Genomic DNA, 6,000 nt, shown 5'->3' with positions numbered 1-6,000 from the left:
CTTTCTTTCTTTCTTTCTTTCTTTCTTTCTTTCTTTCTTTCTTTCTTTCTTTCTTTCTTTCTTTCTTTCTTTCTTTCTCTTTCTTTCTTTCTTTCTCTCTTTCTCTCTCTCTCTCTCTCTCTCTCTTCCTCTCTTCTTCCCTTCTTCCCTTCCTCCCTTCCTCTCTCTTTTCTTTATTTCTTTCTTTCCTAGCTTCCTACCTTCCTTCTTTCTTCTTTCTTTCCTTCTTTCTTTCTTTTCTTCTTCCCCTGTTTCTCTTTCTTTCTCCCTCTCCCCCTCCCTCTCCCCCTCTCCTGTTCTTTCCTTCCCCTTTCCCTCTCCCTTCCCTCTCCCCAGACCCTCACTCCCGGCCGCCCCAGGCCCCACCGGAGGTGAGTTCAGACCCGTTCCTCTCCGCTCCGCTCCGTGCTCGCTCCGCAGCCCGCTCCCGGCCGCCCCCGCCGGTGCCACCGCCGCCACCGGGCCCGGCGCTGCCCGGGGACAGCGACAGCGAGGGGGACGGCTCGGGCCGGACACTGTGCGTGAACCCAAAAGCTTTTGTTTTAGCCTTAACCACCCCGCCTTGACGTCACCTTCGCGGGGAACCGGCCCGCCTGGGGAGGAGGTAACGGGCTGGGAGCTTTGGGGGCAAATAACGGCGCCTGCTTCCCCGAGGGCTCTCACCTCCGCTGCCTTCCCACGGGACGCCTCCGGACTCGGCGGCACTCGGCAGAGCCCCCGGGACGAGCTCCGGGGGCTCCCTCCCGAGATCGGCACCCCTGGGCTCGCCGCTCTGCGCCCGCGGGGAGAAGCGGAGCGCTTTGCTTCGCCTCGCTTCGCCTTGCCCTGCCTTGCTCTGCTTTGATTTGCATTACCTTGCCTTGCTTTGCTTTACCTTGCATTGCTTTGCTTTGCTTTACCTCGCTTTGCTTTGCCTTGCTTTGCTTTTCTTTACCTTGCTTTGCCTTGCTTCGTTTTCCTTGCCTTGCCTTGCTTTGCTTCGTTTCGCCTTGCCCTGCTCTGCTTTGCTCGGGACACGGCTCCCCCCGGGGCGCTCCCACCCGTGCCCTTTCCGCGCAGGGCCCCCGGCCGCTCCCCGCTGCAGGACAAGCCGCGGCCGCTGCCCCGTCCCCTCTGTCACCCTCCTGTGCTTAGAAAATTTGCAGATCCCGCAAACTTCTGATATTTCTTGCCGTTGCACTTCGTCGTTCTTCTTCTTTCCTATATATTTATTTTTTACTTGTATTTTGTTACGAAATGAACGTTTCCCCACCCGACTTTCTGTGTGTGCAGCTGCCACCCGCTCCTCGTGATGAAGGTGTTATGACACCTTTATTTAATACAGTCGAGAAGTCAAAATATCCGATTTAATTTTATTTGCAAGCACTAATTTTACTCTCGGGGGAGAATTACTCAGATCATCTGGTTTAATTGGGAATTCGTAGAACTCGATCAGACTGAAAGAGAAACAATTAAAGTATTGCTTTGTGTGGGCTTAGCACAGAGGAAAGGTTCTCCCTTCTTCCTGGCAGTTTTGTTTGGTTTTGCGTTGTGTGACTTTTTTTTTTTTTTTTTTTTTTTCCTGCAAATACCTTTTCCTTTCCGCCCCGAGGCAGCCTGCCATCACCACCGACACGGGACACGGGTTCCGCCGATTTCCCCGCTTCCTTTTTCTTTCAGCTTCGATTTAAATGAAAGGGCTGGGTCCTCCTTTCCTTTCACGGCGTTTTTTAAACGACGAAAAAATTTGCAAGCAGCCAATTCCAAAAAATAAATAAATAAAAATAATAAATAATTTTTAAAAAAAGAAAGCCACCGAGCAGCTGATCAGCCAGTGAAACGCCGTGATTCCTGCGCGGAGCCTCGTCCCGTTAGCGTTACCCCAAAGGACGGGGTGGAAGTTTGGAGCACTCGGAGCGCTCAGCGGGCAGCACCCCGACCCCGCCGCGTCCCGCACGGGTCCCGCACGGGTCCCGCACCGCCCTGCTCGGAGCGGGCTCAGGCGCCGCGTCCCGGCGCTGCGCACCCCAGCATCTCCGTGTGTCCCAGCTCAGCCCCTGGCCCCGACCCCCTTTCCCCCATGCTGTATTTTCGAGCATCACGCCCAGCACGCAGACAACAGGGAAACACTCGGGGTTCTTCCCCCACCCCGTAAAAAAAAATAAATAAATAAATAAGTACAAAATGTTTATTGCAAGAGCACACAAGGCACCCCCGGGGTTCAGCAAGTGCTGAGGATGTTTAGCAGGAGCCCGCAGGCTCCAGCCCCAGCTGCTGCCGGCTCCGGGCCCCCCCACTCCTCAGCTCCAGCCCCTGGCTAGCTCCGGCCGCCGGAGCGGCCGCTTCCGAGCGGCTTCCAACGATTCCTGCCGTTTTCTTTACAAGGTGCCTCCAGCCAGCACAGCCCGGCCCCCCGAGGCTCGCCTGTCCGCGTATTTGAGCAACGACCCCGTCCTTGGTGCGCTTCGGAGGCTCTGCCTGGCCCCCAGCCCTGGGAAGCGGGACAAGCGCTGCGCACCTTTCGTACATTTCACCCGAGCAAAACCCAGCCGGGCTGTGGTTTAGCCCGGGCCAGCAGCCCCGCATTTGGTGGGGTGGGGTTTTGGGACTTTGTCCCGCTTTGTCCCGGCGTGGGGTGCCGAGGCTGGGCAGATTTGGGGCTCCACGCACAACCCGCGAGTGGGCGCCGGGCTGCGGGACGGGAGAGCCTCGGCGCCTTGCGCGATACAACCCGAAACGCTGCTTTTCTTTCCTTTTTTTTTTTTCCTTTCCTTTCATTTCTTTCTTTCCTTTTTTTTTTTTTTTTTTTTTTTTCCCTCTTTTCCCAGAAAGACCCAATCTTCCCGTGGTTATCTCCCTCCTTGCTCCCCCTTGATCTCCCTAAAAGCCTCCCTATGCATCGCTGCACCCGTGCAAAACTTTGAGAGGGCTGCATGCGACGGTGCCGCTGCATCTTCCCCCAATTACAGTAGTAAAATCTTAATTAAAAAGAGCCCGGCTATTGGCTGCCATGCGGGGGAAGGCAGACACGCACGCCCGGAGGCAGCGCAGCGCCCGGAAGCATCCCCGAGAAATATAGTTCTTGATTAGTGTATTTTCATCTCGTTCTTAGCGGAAGACAGTTTGTAAGTACCTGCTAATGTTAGTGCTCTTTAAGGTTTCAATTGTTCTAGGGGGTTTGCCATTGACTTTTTCATTATTTACCTACTGAATCAAAGTAAGCAAATGCCATCTGTTTCCCTGCTGCTATCATCTTCACTTTTAATTATCCGCCCAGCAGCCTAATAGAGATGATATTAAACTAAATCTTTTTGACATTAAAAGTAATTATCCCCAAACCAATATTACAAACCCGAGCCCCACCTCCCCCCAGGCAGGCGGCACACTCCGCCGAGCCCGGCCGAGCTCCCGCAGCCCGGCGCGGGGAGCGGCTGCAGGGGATCCCCCCGGCCCGGGCTCCTCGAGTAGCTGCGACGTGATTAACTCCATTTCCCCGCTCCCAGTGGGGGAGGAAAGAGAGACGAGGAGAGAGGTTTGAGGCCGAAGCACGGGAAAAACGGGGCTCGGGGCTGCGGCCGGGGCCGGTGCGGAGCCCCCCCGGGGGCGGCTGGAAAGCCCCCAGAGCCCTGGTGCTGAGCCCAGGGCTGCCCCTCCGAGGATTTTTCCCGTCCCACGGCACCGGAGGAGCGGGCTGAGGAGCAGGGTCCGAATTTGGGGAGGGGGCGAGTGGCCGGACAGATGTGTCCCCCCCCCTCCGCCGGGTCACCTCGCTGCGACCCCAACTCCTCGGCCACGTCCCCTCTCTGCCTCTCGCTCTTGGTGCGAGCCGGAGCCGCGGCCCCCATTTCCTTTAATATGTGCTAAACTGAGCTAATTTTAATTGCATGTTTCAACTTTGCTAATTAAATAGAGCGGTCTAATTAAAAGTGACTAGGGAACAGTTTTAATTCAACCCTCTACTTTTTTAACAATCCATTATGCAACAAATCCAGGGTAAGCCCTCCCTTTAAAAAAAGCTACAGATGATTGAGTTTTTACACCTTTTTACACGCTCACAATGGGGGGACCTGACCCAACATATGTAGCGGCGGGGCCGGGCCCCCCCCGGCTCCCCGGCGGGGCTTTGGGAAGGGGCTGCCCGGCTGCTGCTGCCCTGCCGGAGCGCTGCCGGCCCCGGCTGCCTCCCGGGGCCTCCCCGCTGGAAGTGCGGAGACTATTAGCCCGGCAGAGGTTAGAGTAGCACATCCCCAAGACAGCAGCCCAGGATTTGGGAAAATCGGGCTCTTTACACGCTTCATCTCTTCACCAAGTGCTCATTAGGTTGTTAACCTCTGGTTCACATGAAAGGGGCAGGTGATGAATCCCCTCCCGAACAAATGGGCGCATCCCCCTTCAGGCACCGAACAAAGCCCTTAAAATAACTGCACAAGAAAGCCTTTAGTTGTTACTCTAAAATTTCTTTTCTCTGAGAGCTTGTGCCCGTCCGCACACACGCACAGACACACGGAAAGCAGAAGAAAAGCACACACACACCACCCCCCGTCCCCCCCGCACCCCGTTTGCTGGAGCTGAAACCCGAAATCCCTGGGCCTCTGGTGCTGCCTGGTGCCCCCCTTTCGGGCCGGGGGGTCCCCAAAGGGGCAGAAAGGGACCGTGAGCTTTGTGGGGGCAGACCTGTTTGGGAAGCTGCGGGGCCGGGGCCGCCCTAATTCTCCCTAAGCGCCTTTAGGGATTCATCGCATGGGGGACCCGGGCGGGAGCCCCGCTGTGACCCGAAAAGGGGACACCCCAGGGGGTGTCCCGGGGGTCCAAGGCTGCAGCCACGGCGGAGGATGCTGTCCCCTTGCGCTGCCCCGTCCAGGGCTCTCCTTGCTCGTAGAGGGGCGGCCGGGAGCGGAGCCTGCGCTCCGGCATTCCCACAGCTATTGTATGGATTTTAGCCTCTTTAAGAGCGTTCCTTCTCTCTCTCTCTCTCTCTCTCTCTCCCTCCCTCCTTCTCTCTCTCCCTTTTTATTCCCCAGCCCCTCGGGCATGGATTACAGCGGCAGACAATTTTCCCTTCGCACCTTATTGATGGCTAAATGCACTCGGGGATGCTGGAGGGCGGGGAGCGGGGGCTCCCTGGAGCTCTGCGGGCTCCCCAGGCACCGGATCGGGGGCGAGGGGAGAGAAAAGGACCCCGAGATAGCGGCCCTGGCCCCCTGCGTCCCCCCACGACCTGCAAGGGGGGTCCCTGCCGCGGGGAGCCCCCGCCTGCTGCATCCTCGCCGGCAGCCGTGGGCCGGCGGCGTGGAAGTGCACACTCACAGGGCCGTGCACACGCCCGTGCACACGCACACGCTCGTGCACACGCACACACACCCACGGCCATGCACAAGCACGCACCCGCAGGTGAAGGGGAGCCGGCAGCTCGGAGCCCGCAGGACTCGGGGAAGCCCCGCTCCGCTAATTTACTGCAGGGCACTCCGAGAGGTTCATTAAAACGGCTCTTGTCAGCTCCCTAACGATCCGAGAGCGTTTTAATTATATTTTATATTCCCCTACCCGTCCCCTAACTTCAAACACATGGTAAAAAGGATTTGCCGTTTTGTTTCAGGTAAAACCTAATAATTAAAATTCAGACCCCGTCCCATGCATCTGCTTCGCCTTTGCCAAATGAATTGAAGGGAGAGAGAAAAGCGATTTCATTGAGATCACAGATGGGGTGCAGGTTTTTGGAAGAAATTTGAGAAACACCATTGTCCAGAATCAAAACTCTATGTCTTGCCCCACAAAGGGGGCTGCTTTAAGCCCCTCAACTTCTATGGGGCTTGTTTTTTAAACTTTAAGTGTTCCGCACAATAAGCTGCCACCAAAATGTCACAACCGCTCTGATTCCAAGTGTGTCTCGCTGCAAAGGGTGCCGAAAAAATGAAGGGAGCAAAGGGAAGGAGTGTAATTAAAAGCCCCGGAGCCCTCCTGCCTGCTGGGGCAGGGCGTGAGGGGGGCGCGGGCACCCCGGGGTGCTGCCGGCCCGGCCCT

Source organism: Aythya fuligula, chromosome 8 (genome assembly GCF_009819795.1).
Source record: "Aythya fuligula isolate bAytFul2 chromosome 8, bAytFul2.pri, whole genome shotgun sequence".
In the NCBI taxonomy this organism is placed as follows: domain Eukaryota; kingdom Metazoa; phylum Chordata; class Aves; order Anseriformes; family Anatidae; genus Aythya; species Aythya fuligula.
This window is presented reverse-complemented; position numbering follows the sequence as displayed.